This window comes from Salvelinus namaycush, chromosome 37 (assembly GCF_016432855.1).
Source record: "Salvelinus namaycush isolate Seneca chromosome 37, SaNama_1.0, whole genome shotgun sequence".
Taxonomy (NCBI): domain Eukaryota; kingdom Metazoa; phylum Chordata; class Actinopteri; order Salmoniformes; family Salmonidae; genus Salvelinus; species Salvelinus namaycush.
In genome coordinates, this window is record NC_052343.1 from 563,133 (window position 1) to 577,335 (window position 14,203).

The 14,203-nt window shown below is 42.1% G+C and overlaps 1 protein-coding gene across 1 annotated transcript in view; it reads right to left on the reverse strand.

Annotated features, from left to right (window-relative positions):
* The window catches only part of LOC120031269 (myelin basic protein-like), a 46,644-nt gene extending 36,182 nt beyond the window's left edge, over window positions 1-10,462 (reverse strand). The window contains exon 1 of the mRNA XM_038976946.1: window positions 10,300-10,462. The gene's annotated coding sequence lies outside the window, so the exon portion shown is untranslated. The remainder of the gene's footprint in view (window positions 1-10,299) is intronic.
* Between the last annotated feature and the right edge of the window lie 3,741 nt (window positions 10,463-14,203).

A 14,203-nucleotide genomic window follows, 5' to 3' on the forward strand; every position in this document is an offset into this window, starting at 1 on the left:
TAAGCCTTGAAATACATCCACAGGTACACCTCCAATTGACTCAAATTATGTCAATTAGCCTATCAGAAGCTTCTAAAGCCATGACCTCATTTTCTGGAATTTTCCAAGCTGTTTAAAGGCACAGTCAACTTAGTGTATGTAAACTTCTGACCCACTGGAATTGTGATACACTGAATTATAAGTGAAATAATCTGTCTGTAAATAATTGTTGGAAAAATGACTTGTGTCATGCACAAAGTAGATGTCCTAACCGACTTGCCAAAACTATAGTTTGTTAACAAGAAATTTGTGGAGTGGTTGAAAAACGAGTTTTAATTCCAACCTCAGTGTATGTAAACTTCCGACTTCAACTGTAAATGTAAAGAAACACTGTATGGCCGCAAAACATGGTAAAACTATATATTTTTATGAAATGGATGGTCGGCCCTTGAATCCAGAGCTCTGTCTATGAATTTGAGAGTGGTTACTTTTCTCCAGCCCCATCCCTCAGCTTTTTCCCAAAACAGTGGTGGAGATGCCTTACTATTATTATTATTATTTGAACTGCAGATTGACCCTTTAATAATCACAATATTGCAGCAGCTACAATCTCCTAACTTTTCTTTTACGATTACTGTGTAGCGGTTGTGATTACAAATGTGAGTTTAAAGTAAATGTTCGGGAACAACCTTTTCTCATGGACATCATAAAAGAAAGTTACAGGATGATTACCTCCGCAATATAGTGAGTATTACCTACGGCATGTATAGTTACAGGATGATTACCTCCGCAATATAGTGAGTATTACCTACAGCATATACAGTATAGAGCAGATTAGAGCATTTTTCAGAGGCCAAATGTAGCCCTTGATGTCTCATACAGTATACTACTGCATATGGCTTAAGATTAGAAACAGTAGAGTACAAAGCAGCATCTCGATAGCCATTACAATTAAATAGGTCTTTCAGATCCAGAGCCAAAAAACTCCAGCTTTGTTGCTACGGGCCTTTCTGGAAGCTCATCCCACCACCAGAGCACACCGCCTGTCATCTTGAGAACGTCTCCATTTTCAAACAGACAGGTGAGACTGAAAGCAGCCATGATGCCGGAGTTATTGGGTGATAGATTTCAGCAGACTGCTGAAAGCAAAGAGAGGAGGAGTGTATGCGAGTTGCTCTGTGAATTCAACGCTTCCCTTCAAAACAAAAAGAGGTCTTAGCAGATCAGAGTAGCCTGGTGATGGTTCCACTGTCCCTTTTAAAGGGCGAAAAATATATCATCACAATAGTTGGCCAGCTGGTTCGTTTACAGTAGGCTCCCAAACACATGAGCATGGTAGTCACGCACAGCCACGACTTCAGTTAACTACAAAACGGAATACACGTTGGCTTTGGAATTCATCTGCTGTTACTAACAGAAAATGACATACTTTGTACAACTGCCATATAACCTGAGCTTTGGCTAGCTCAGTTCTCTTATGGAGCAAGGTCCTGAAACAAGTTTTAATCCTTTCTTAAAACAACACTCTCTGGTGTGAGGTCTCAATCATGTAGGCATGGTTACGTAGTTCAATAGCTATAACCAAGAAAGACAAGACAACTAGGCTAGATGAAAATGTAACGCAGAAAACAAATTGACAAAAGACTAGCAAACCAAAGTAAGACGCCGACCCTTCTGAATGCTGCTTTGCCATCTTTCTCCAGACTAGAAAGATTAAATGCATTCCTGGCTTTGCCTGTGAACAAGACCACCTTTCAAGTAACCACACTGACAACGTGTTAACATTCTTCCCAAGGTTGGGAGTGTGAGATACTCTGTGAACGTATTATCTGCAAGGTTCTGGGAAACCATAAATAACACCCAGAGAATATCTACGTCACAAAAAAAGTGGTGAGAGAATACAGTACCTGGCCTTCCGGGATGAGGTTTCCCTGAAATAAATATTACACAACCACAACGGGAGCCTGTGAGGACTTGCAAAACATGGCCGTTGCATAACAATAAAAGAAAAAGCTATGCTGTAATTAAACTTCTACACAGCAGCCTCCAATCCAACACAGGATGATCCGTTCCATGCCTCTATAAGGCCTCTATAAGATTCTATGACTCAAACACTTAGCAAATCAAATGGGAGGTAGACTACAGGCAGGGGAAGAGAACATAAAGAGACTGAGAGACAGTGGATGAGAATGACCCCCCCCCGGGGACATGAACTTTGCCTATTCTATTTGAAGGTTGTACGGGAGATACAGCACCAGGGAAGCATGCTAATTATAGGACGACCCTCTTCACATATAGGCCAGCACTCACAGCACTGAAGCACACAGCCATCAGTGCATATGAGCAATTATCTATAGTCCCTCTGACTAAGTTCTGCTTGTGTGATTACTCTGCTGTCTGTTACCTAGGGCCATGAGACTCAAATATTTTGATTTGGTCTGGCTGAGAGGCTTAATTCATTACAAAATACCTCATACACTTTTCCTCATATCAACATACTGCCTTCATCTACTGTCAGTGGGTTGTTTGTCTGATAGCTAGTAGTTAATGGATTTTTTTTATTTAATACTAGTCCCATAAGAAACTGGGAGTTTGTTTAAAATGTATGTCCACTCTCTATCCACGGAGGATGTACAGTTGAAGTCGGAAGTTTACATACACTTAGGTTGGAGTCATTAAAACTCGTTTTTCAACCACTCCACAAATTTCTTGTTTACAAACTATAGTTTTGGCAAGTCGGTTAGGACATCTATTTTGTACATGACACAAGTCATTTTTACAACAATTGTTTACAGACAGATTATTTCACTTATAATTCACTGTATCACAATTCCAGTGGGTCAGAAGTTTACATACACCAAGTTGACTGTGCCTTTAAACAGCTTGGAAATTACAGAAAAGATGTCATGATTTTAGAAGCTTCTGATAAATTATGTCAATTAGCCTGAGTCAATTGGAGGTGTACCTGTGGATGTATTTCAAGGCCTACCTTCAAACTCAGTGCCTCTTTGCTTGACATCATGGGAAAATCAAAAGAAATCAGCCAAGACCTCAGAAAAGAAATTGTAGACCTCCACAAGTCTGGTTCATCCATGGGAGCAATTTACAAAGGCCTGAAGGTAGCACGTTCATCTGTACAAACAATAGTACGCAAGTATAAACACCATGGGACCATGCAGCTGTCATACCGCTCAGGAAGGAGACGCGTTCTGTCTCCTAGAGATGAACGTACTTTGGTGCGAACAGTGCAAATCAATCCTAGAAGCAACAGCAAAGGACCTTGTGAAGATGATGGAGAAAACAGGTACAAAAGTATCTATATCCACAGTAAAACGAGTCCTATATCGATATAACCTGAAAGGTCGCTTAGCAAGGAAGAAGACACTGCTCCAAAACCGCCATAAAAAAGCCAGACTACGGTTTGCAACTGCACATGGGGACAAAGATCGTACTTTTTGGAGAAATGTCCGCTGGTCTGATGAAACAAAAATAGAACTGTTTGGCCATAATGACCATTGTTATGTTTGGAGGAGAAAGGGGGAGGCTTGCAAGCCGAAGAACACCATCCCAACCGTGAAGCACGGGGGTGGCAGCATCATGTTGTGGGGGTGCTTTGCTGCAGGAGGGGCTGGTGCACTTCACAAAATAGATGGCATCATGAGGATGGAAAATGGATGTGGATATATTGAAGCAACATCTCAAGACATCAGTCAGGAAGTTAAGGCTTGGACTCAAATGGGTCTTCCAAATGGACAATGACCCCAAGCATACTTCCAAAGTTGTGGCAAAATGGCCAAAGGACAACAAAGTCCAGGTATTGGAGTGGTCATCACAAAGCCCTGACCTCAATCCTATAGAAAATATGTGGGCATAACTGAAAAAGCGTGTGCGAGCAAGGAGGCCTACAAACCTGGCTCAGTTACACCAGCTCTGTCAGGAGGAATGGGCCAAATTTCACCCAACTTATTGTGGGAAGCTTGTGGAAGGCTACCCGAAACATTTGACCCAAGCTAAACAATTTAAAGGCAATGCTACCAAATATTAATTGAGTGTATGTAAACTTCTGACCCACTGGGAATGTGATGAAAGAAAAAAAAGCTGAAAGAAATAATTCTCTCCAGTATTATTCTGACATTTCACATTCTTAAAATAAAGTGGTGATCCTAACTGACCTAAGACAGGGAATTTTTACTTGGATTAAATGTCAGGAATTGTGAAAAACTGAGTTTAAATGTATTTGGCTAAGGTGTATGTAAACTTCTGACTTCAACTGTAAATGACTGCTCTCCCATAGTGTAAGAGAGGAGAATTCACCATTTTAAACATGTACCAACTTGGAGATAAAGGCATCACAGCTCAATTCATAAGCCATACCTCCAGATCTCCATCTGAGAGTGATGGTTTTAAGTATCAACAGAAAAAGCCATCTCCTTCTCTACAGTGAGAAATAGATACATAAATATTCATCTCTTCTGCTTCCCAACCTGCGAGACTGAAACGGATATTACTTTCCTGCAACATAAATCGTCCTTTAGGGATAAAGAGCTATTTATGATTGCTGACAGAAGGAACTATGGATTATCCTGTAATACAAACAGCGGGCACAATAAAATCAAGACACAATGTGATACACTTCTCAAGTTTGACAGAATGAACACATATTCTTGTTCCCATCACTGGGTGTATACATTTTACAGGCTCAGAGAACAACAAACCTAAACGTTGCTCTAAACATTTGAGTTTCCTCCTCTTTGACACGTTATTCTGGTCACTGTACCAAACACAGGGTCAGCGAGCACACTGAGTGAAGTAGACACTCTCTATTCGGAGTTAACTCCGGAGATTGAGAAAGACAAGAAAACAATTCACAGTGCTGCTGAGCAGTTTTCCCATGGGACTAAGATATAATTCTAAGATATCAGGGGAGAACGGTGCCATGACTCGCTCCCTCTAAGTCCTCATATCATCAGTGTTAACTGGCCACAATGATAAAGTCCCAGAAGGTTATACATGCCAGTAGTATCTCCCAGCTGTGTGTGGTCTTAGTAAGGGTGAGAAACACTGCCCTGTCCATGGTGCTGAATGCAGACCAATACACTCACTCATCATCTCGGTCTCTCTCACACACCCCACACACACAAACAGATTTCCTGTCATTATGTCAGATAACGTGCGGGGCTGGTGTGTATGTGTGTGGCTATTCCATGGAAATGAGCTAATATACAGTGGGGCAAAAAAGTATTTAGTCAGCCACCAATTGTGCAAGTTCTCCCACTTAAAAATATGAGAGAGGCCTGTAATTTTCATCATAGGTACACTTCAACTATGACAGACAAAATGAGAAAAAAAAATCCAGAAAATCACATTGTAGGATTTTTTATGAACTTATTTGCAAATTATGGTGGAAAATAAGTATTTGGTCAATAACAAAAGTTTATTATATACCCTTTGTTGGCAATGACAGAGGTCAAACGTTTTCTGTAAGTCTTCACAAGGTTTTTACACACTGTTGCTGGTATTTTGGCCCATTCCTCCATGCAGATCTCCTCTAGAGCAGTGATGTTTTGGGGCTGTTGCTGGGCAACACGGACTTTCAACTCCCTCCAAAGATTTTCTATGGGGTTGAGATCTGGAGACTGGCTAGGCCACTCTAGGACCTTGAAATGCTTCTTACGAAGCCTCTCCTTCGTTGCCCGGGCGGTGTGTTTGGGATCATTGTCATGCTGAAAGACCCAGCCACGTTTCATCTTCAAATGCCCTTGCTGATGGAAGGAGGTTTTCACTCAAAATCTCACAATACATGGCCCCATTCATTCTTTCCTTTACACGGATCAGTGGTCCTGGTCTCTTTGCAGAAAAACAGCCCCAAAGCATGATGTTTCCACCCCCATGCTTCACAGTAGGTATGGTGTTCTTTGGATGCAACTCAGCATTCTTTGTCCTCCAAACACGACGAGTTGAGTTTTTACCAAAAAGTTATATTTTGGTTTCATCTGACCATATGACATTCTCCCAATCTTCTTCTGGATCATCCAAATGCTCTCTAGCAAACTTCAGACGGGCCTGGACATGTACTGGCTTAAGCAGGGGGACACGTCTGGCACTGCAGGATTTGAGTCCCTGGCGGCGTAGTGTGTTACTGATGGTAGGCTTTGTTACTTTGGTCCCAGCTCTCTGCAGGTCATTCACTAGGTCCCCCCGTGTGGTTCTGGGATTTTTGCTCACCGTTCTTGTGATCATTTTGACCCCAAAATGTGGAGCCCCAGATCGAGGGAGATTATCAGTGGTCTTGTATGTCTTTCTTAATAATTGCTCCCACAGTTGATTTCTTCAAACCAAGCTGCTTACCTATTGCAGATTCAGTCTTCCCAGCCTGGTGCAGGTCTACAATTTTGTTTCTGGTGTCCTTTGACAGCTCTTTGGTCTTGGCCATAGTGGAGTTTGGAGTGTGACTGTTTGAGGTTGTGGACAGGTGTCTTTTATACTGATAACAAGTTCAAACAGGTGCCATTAATACAGGTAACGAGTGGAGGACAGAGGAGCCTCTTAAAGAAGAAGTTACAGGTCTGTGAGAGCCAGAAATCTTGCTTGTTTGTCGTCCTTGTGGAAGGACGACAGTCGTCCTTGTGGAAGGTGGACAAGTGCTTCATTTAACCCTCCAGGTGCCCAAGGGGTTGCGTAACCCACTTGGAGAAACTCAGTGATACTAAGTCCCTGGTAGTGACACTAGAGCCAGGGTCAGAGGTCAACATCTGTCCTTGGAGAGAGCATCTGGTGTACAGCAATCTAGGTCGTGTTCATGAGGGCACACAACGGATTTTTTTTTTGCGACAGAATATAAAAAAAGAATGTTTCTTATTGGACAAGTTCATGTTATCCCATCCTTGTTTCAGTACATTTTTCATTGCGTTTCGTGTCTAGTGAACTTGAACGTGGAGACAGAGTTGGATGGAAGAAAACTTTACTAGGAGAGAGGCTCATGTTTCTCTATCCCTGTTTCTTATCTCTGTATGTAATCCTCTTTCACTTCTTCCTTTCGCCTCCATACTCATCTCTCTCAATCTCTGGGAAGAGAAAGGCTACTGTTTAAATATCTCTCTGTCCTGGTTTCTTTCTCCCGATCTTCTCCTCTTTCACTTCTACTCCTTCCTTTGCTCTCTACTCATCGCTCCCTCAAGCTCTGGGAAGAGAGATGTGTGAGTGTTTGAAGGTCATGCTTGTGGGCAAGGCACTGTCCTAATCCCCTGTTCACTGGGCTTCAAGACGTTTTTGTCATTTTAGAAGTTCACAGAAAGGATGACCGTAAACACCATGGTCACACCACGGTCCACTGTCTAAGTCCAAAATGTGCAGAAATGCCAGTATAGACCCCATTGCAGCATCACTGTGGTCCTGTTCTACTCAGCAAGCCCAGAAATGAGCGGCAGAATCGAGCTTTGCTTTAGGCCCATTCAGTCAGCACTGAATCATTGATGCGGACAGCTGTGTCTTTTACAGTAGGAAGTTTGGACAGTTGTTCTCCGCTCCATAATATCTCGTCCTGATACTCCATATGACCTGTGATGTTTCCAGTTCCAGGCAGCGGCCTGTCCTTCACTTAACTCTCATACTGCCACACAGTCTCTCCCAAACCCCTGGGCAGAAGAAGCCAACACTGAAGACTATATTCTGTGATTTCTGGAGGACCTTCACAGCAGAGAAATGTGTTTGGGGTAGTATCCTCGGGTTATGTTCTGTAGAATCCTCCAGAACAAATCTGAGATCAAAAACAACCCTGATGCCTTTGAAGAGTGAGAGAGATCGTATCAAGTGGAGTATCATTAGTCTTCTCACCAGGCTAAATAAGTAACGTAGGGAGGCATTTAAGAGTACAGCAATATAAATCTCAGCCCTAAGGACCGGTGTCGATGTTGGTTTGTGTGTGTATTTTCTGCTTTATGGACATGCCTAAATCCCCTGATATGCATCGTGTTCCCAGAGAGCGTTGTTTCTGGAGTGTACGTTGATACTCTTCGCCCACAGCTTACACAATCCACGGGCACCTGGGGTTCACCACTAAAAGCGGGGATTTCTAAACTTGGCACAGGTGGCATGAAAATAATCCCCGCCATCTGTTTCTACTGCACGTTGTAGACACTACGCACGGTCCGACCATGCTGGGTGAACTCAACACGTCAGCCAACTATGCTGTCATCATCATGGCTTTCTGTGCGCACGAAGAGTCGGGTTGCACCTCCCTTGCGTCACATGACGAGGTTCAAGGTGATATGAATCAACCTGCCTGAAAGCAACACCAACTGGCGCAGACAGGGGAGGAAGTGAGATAGACAGAAGGGAGGAAGTTGGTGAGAGTGTGAGGACGGAAGTTACCTTGGTGATTCACCTGCTTGCACAGGCATGCACATGCAGACATGTACACCTACACACACACGCATATTAGACATGCAAACAGGAGACTCTCTAAGATACACAGAAAAATCCACTTCCGTGTTCATTCCCACACAGGATAACATTTCCACAGATACATTTCCACACATTTCAAGTCTTATATTGCATCTGTAAGCTACTTCATACCTCGATATATGCATGTCTAATATGGACCAGCTTGAGGAAAGAACTAGAAGACTTTACTGTTGCTCTGGTTTCGTAGAGACCCAGGCATTCCCCTGCGTCTCTACAGCAGCAACAACCAGAATAGTATGAATAGTCACAAAACATCCCAACTTATAATCAGGACAACCTGAGGGTTATAGCCAATAGACACACTCAAAATCGTGTTCACGCAGTGTGTCAGGTGCGAGAAGGCGTGCTTTGTGAAAGGCAAATGAAGGAACATTAAAGCACCAAGACATGTGACTGTTAAACAGCTGAGCCATTTTGACTGACTGAGTTAACACCTCTGTAATATATTATGGAATCTCTTCCAATTACCTGGTTATTCAGTGGAACATGTGGAACTATCGCTTTCCTGTCAATTCTGTTCAAAACTACAACTGAGAATGCAAAGTTCCACTTAGGCAGAATGGTCGCACTTCTCCACCACAAGAGATGTACATTGTATTTTTTTGCACACAACACATTGATCTTACAGATTCCTTTTCTTTCTCCTCTCAATTCAGTCGGGGGTTAGTGTTTCGTTCACTTGCTACTACCAGATGTCCTCTTTGAAAACAGCACTTAGAAGAGGACACATGTCGATGACGTAAGTCTGTCAGTTTAGACCTGGGCTATAATAGTATTTGACATATTTTGGAAATAGTCCCAAAAGTGCACTGTGCACCGTGCACCCATCTGGGTCCAGTTTGAACCCAGGTCTGGTATCAGTTCCCTTTCTCCTCTATTCTTTGTTACGAGTCCTGAAGAGAACCGTGGCTATAGGCTTTTCATTCACTAAATCAGTGGGGTTCAGACAGAAAGACCCACTCATGTGCATGTGTTTTTATTTATAGAACGCAGCACATCAAGATAGAGGATGGCTTTGGGGTCAAATGTTTTTTTTTTCTGATCCGCATTAGCCTGGTTAGGTGACTAACCTACATGTAAACAAATCAATTCAAATCAGTAAAAGGGAGTAGGCCTACGCGTTTCTGTTTGTTTGGTTCCTTCTCCGTGTGCGAGCTAACTAATTATGTAACAGATGTCTTGTAGTGTGAAATGCATTCTGAAAACAGAAACATTGTAGATAACGCCAGCTCTCACCAGCTAGAATAAAATAGGCTTAGATTATAAAACACAGCAGGTCCAGACAGTGCATCTCGTTGTGGACTACAGGTAGGCTATATGATGTTAGTCTTGTTTACATCTTCCTCGGCGACCTAACTAGGTTTATAATAGGGTGTTTTTCACGCTCTCTCCATCCACTCCTTTATGAAATTGTTTTTGCCACGGTGCCTGTACTAGCATCATATTCAACTGTGAGTTGGCGTGAACACTACTTGGAGGAAAACTTATTGTGACATTCACTGTGATAGCATGATGTGATCTTCGACCGACAGTGACAGTCTAGCCTATTTTGTTCTGAAGGCCTAAGTGAGGCTATAGAAATATATGCGTATTGACAATAGGCATGTGTCGCTTTGTCAAACATCGAATAGAACTGATGAATAACACGACATTCCTCGCATCTTATGCAGGTGGAAACCTAACGAGCTCTTACAGACTAAACAAGACAGCGTACATGTTTACTAAATCGGTTGATGCGCAATCAGCGCAACAAAACAGCTGTCAACAGAATTACAACGTATTCGTCACATGGTTGCGCGCTGCTACAACCACAATGTACTATTATTTTCGTTTCGTTTTCGACTGTCTTTTACATACCCTTCTCCGTTTAGATTGAATCAAATGCATCCACAATAAGAGGCTGTGATTTTGATGTGTAGTTTCTCTTCTCGTGGACAATAACGTATTTTCTTCCACGGTTTGACGTTGTTTTCACAGACTGTCTTCGTAAAAAAGTATGTCTCGTTGCTTCCTGTTTTAGGTACAGTGATGGTTGTTTCTTCGGGGTGGGGCGGAATGTTGATACTCCGCAAAGAAATGTGGGCAAAAGAGCAGAGCATGCCCGTACACGCACGCACTCGTTATTGTAATATCTGTATCACGAGACACGTTCGTTCAAGGTATGTGATAGAGTGGTTGCTGCCCTTGACAGTTAGTGAAGAAACCATATTTTGTTGTAAAACAAGGTATATCGGGCAACACATAAACTGCTGCAATGTACTATATTTGCTTTGAATAAAATGGAATTGGACATGAATGTGAATTGTTTTTTATTCAAATCAGTTAGGGCCACTAATTACACAGTATTAATTGCACAGGAATTAAAATATTGTACTGATCCTCGCTATTTGAGCCACGTTACAATTCTCAACAGGTCAGTTAAAAACTCCCTTTAAAAAACCCTTTAAAAACCCTTTAAAAATATATATATTTTCGCCTAAAATTACATACCCAAATCTAACTGCCTGTAGCTCAGGACCTGAAGCAATGATATGCATATTCTTAAATACCATTTGAAAGGAAACACTAACATTTGTGGAAATGTGAAATTAATGTAGGAGAATATAACACATTAGATCTGGTATAAGATAATACCATCATCTTTGAAACGCAAGAGAAAGGCCATAATGTATTAATCCAGCCCAGGCACAATTTAGATAGTGGCCACTAGATTACAGCAGTGCAAAGTTTTAGACTGATCCAATGAACCATTGCATAGCTGTTCAAAATGTTGTATCAAGACTGCCCAAATGTGCCTAATTTGTTTATTAATACATTTTCAAGTTCATAATTGTGCACTCTCCTCAAACAATAGCATGGTATTATTTCACTGTAATAGCTACTGTAAATTGGACAGTGCAGTTAGATGAACAATAATTTAAGCTTTTTGACAATATCAGATATGTCTATGTCCTGGGAATAGTTTTTGTTACTTACAACTTCATGCTAATCACATTAGCCTATGTTAGCTCAACAACAACACCGATCCCGTAGAGGTTTTAATCCTATTGGTACGATGTGTAGGCTGTTTGCCTTTTACACCAGCCACCTGGGTTTGCTTTCCTGCCCCGTTTTTCACTACACTGGTGTCAGAAGTAGGATGACGGCCGTGAGGCCATAGGGAACGCACAACCGTACATGTGAGGGGGCAGCGGTCGCTTGAATCACAGGGACATGCCTTCCTGTTTGGAGGGGGCAGTGTAGCAATCTTGCTATCTGAAGCATGTAATCATTTGTTAGAAACTTTTACAATCATATTGGCGCAATGAGTAGGGTGTTTGCCTTTCATGCCAGCAACTCAGGTTCATTTCCCTGCCCTAACGTTTGCTACAATGTTATGTACACTGAACAAAAATAAGAACACAACGTGTAAAGTGTTCCCCCCAAGTTTCATGAGCTGAAATAATAGATCCCAGGAATGTTCAATACGCACTAAAAGCTTTTTTCTCATAAATTCGTTTACATCCCTGTTAGTGAAATGCTTCCTTTGCCAAGATAATCCACATGACAGGTGTGGCATATCAAGAAGCTGATTAAACAGCATGATCATTACACAGGTGCACCTTGTGCTGGGGCAGTAAAAGGCCACTCTAAAATGTGCAGTTTTATTACACAACACAATGCCACAGATGTCTCAAGTTCTGAGAGAGCATGCAATTGGCATGCTGAGTGCAGGAATGTCTGCCAGAGATGTTGCCAGATAATTGAATGTCATTTCTCTGCCATAAGCCACCTCCAACGTCGTTTTAGAGAATTTGGCAGTGCATCCAACCTGCCTCAGAACCATAGACATGTGTATGACGTTGTGTAGGCGAGCGGTATTCTGATGTCAACATTGTGAACAGACTTTCCCATGGTGGCAGTGGAGTTATGGTATGGGCAGGCATAAGCTATGGACAACCAACACAATTGAATGTCTTTCCTTCTTATTGCGTTTGAGCCAATCAGTTGTGTTGTGATAAGGTAGGGGTGGTATTCCGAAGATAGCCCTATTTGGTAAAAAACCAAGTCCATATTATGGCAAGAACAGCTCAAATAAGCAAAGAGAAATGACAGTCCATCTTTACTTTAAGACATGAAAGTCAGTCAATCTGGAAAATTTCAAGAACATTGAAAGTTTCTTCAAGTGCAGTCGCAAAAATCATCAAGCGCTATGATGAAACTGGTTTTCATGAGAACTGCCACAGGAAAGGAAGTTACCTCTGCTGCAGAGGATACGTTCATTAGAGTTACCAGCCTCAGAAATTGCAGCCCAAATAAATGTTTCACAGAGTTCAGGTAACAGACACATCTCAACATCAACTGTTCAGAGGAGACTGTGTGAATCAGGCCTTCATGGTTGTATTGCTGCAAAGAAACCACTACTAAAGGACACCAATAAGAAGAAGAGACCTGCTTGGGCCAAGAAACACAAGCAATGGACATTAGACCGGTGGAAATCTGTCCTTAGGTCTGATGAGTTCAAATTTGAGATTTTGGGTTCCAACCATGTCTTTGTGAGACGCAGAGTAGGTGAACGGATGATCTCTGCATGTGTGGTTCCTACCGTGAAACATGGAGGGGGAGGTGTGATGGTGTGGGGGTGCTTTGCTGGTGACATTGTTGATTTATTTAGGCACACTTAACTAGCATGGCTATCACAGCATTCTGCAGCGATACGCCAACCCATCTGTTGTGCGCATAGCGGGACTATCATTTGTTTTTCAACAGGACAATGACCCAACACACCTCCAGGCTGTGTAAGGGCTATTTGACCAAAAAGGAGAGTAATGGAGTGCTGCATCAGATTACCTGGTCTCCACAATCACCCGACCTCAACCAAATTGAGATGGTTTGGGATGAGTTGGACTGCAGAGTGAAGGAAAAGCAGCCAACAAGTGCTCAGCATAAGTGGGAACTCCTTCAAGACTGTTGGAAAAGCATTCCAGGTGAATCTGGTTGAGAGAATGCCAAGATTGTTCAAAGCTGTCATCAAGGCAAAGGGTGGCTACTTTGAAGAATCTCAAGTATAAAATAGATTTAGATTTGTTTACTGCTGAAACTGATGTTGGACAATCAAATTCGATATGTAAATTAACGAAAATCGTTAAGGGGTCATTGACATAAAGCTTATTTTACACTGCTCCAGTGAAACAAGGCCCGACATGCATTTATGAAAGGACTTGTTTCCAAAGCTCAAAGTATCTTACTCTGTTTTACAGTTCTACAGGAATATTAAAATATATGTTAAATATTTAACATGAAAGTGCTATTTTTATTGTAACTTAAACAATTATGGGGTCGTGCCATGTGTGATAACCGGTGGTGTCACGTTCCTGACCTGTTTTTCCTTTCTCTTGTATTATTTTAGTTGGTCAGGGCGTGAGTTGGGGTGGGTTGTCGATGTGTTTGTTCTATGTTGGGTTGTTTGTGTTCGGCCGGGTATGATTCTCAATCAGAGACAGCTGTCAATTGTTGTCCCTGATTGAGAATCATACTTAAGCAGCCTGTGATTCACGTGGTGGCTGTGGGTGGTTGTATCGCGTGTCTGTGTTTGTACCACACGGGACTGTTTGCGGTTTGTCACATTTGTTGTTTTGTATGTTAAGTGTTCATTCTATTTTCATTAAATATGAACACTAACCACTCTGCATATTGGTCTGATCCTTCTCGCCTCTCCTCCTCGTCCGAGGAGGAGGATTACGACGATCGTTACAGAACCACCCACCAATCTAGGACCAAG